Below are 687 nucleotides of genomic sequence, written 5' to 3'. Positions count from 1 at the left end.
TGGAAATTAATTACTTGTATTTCTTTGGTGTACCTAGTTTTCTTAGACAGACGGGAATCGAACCCGGGTCTGCCCCGCGTGCAAAGAAACCGCACTGACACTAAAACAAACCCATATGATCTGACTAATTTACAAAGAAAGCCATTTACCCTGATCGATTTTTATTAATCAAGGGTGGCACTTAGAACGTTTGGAAATGTACTTTCATTCCAATGTTACTAATACTTAATTTGATGGTTAAGAGGCGGACCGACAAAAATCGATTTATTTATTTATTTTTTTTTTTTTAATTATTTATTTATTTTTAGTAAATTGTTGTATATCGTTGGTAAGAGAGCAAAGAAATCTTTTTCAGTTTATACCTTGTCCCCTTTTGTCCTTGCTTACCAATCTTAGCTCTCACCTGATTAGGAAAAGAAGGCGTCGGTATTCAATACTCTAAAAATTTGCCTCAGGGTAGCCCAAAAATGTCTAGATCGTCCGCCTCTTCTTTCTCTAGATTACCAAAGCCTCTCGTATGGGGGGATTTGACTCTGACAATAGAGCAGTCGGTGAATTACCTAGGTAACTGGTAAACCTAATATGATCTGTAATTATATTTTTGCGAATTCTAATGAATCCCCCCCCTCACTCAAATTGATTAAGAGTGTTTTGGTGTCTAAGAGTGATTTCTTTAACTCCGCTGGA

This window comes from Diaphorina citri, unplaced genomic scaffold (assembly GCF_000475195.1).
Source record: "Diaphorina citri unplaced genomic scaffold, Diaci psyllid genome assembly version 1.1 scaffold3367, whole genome shotgun sequence".
Classification (NCBI taxonomy): domain Eukaryota; kingdom Metazoa; phylum Arthropoda; class Insecta; order Hemiptera; family Psyllidae; genus Diaphorina; species Diaphorina citri.
Note: the sequence above shows the minus strand (reverse complement) of the source record.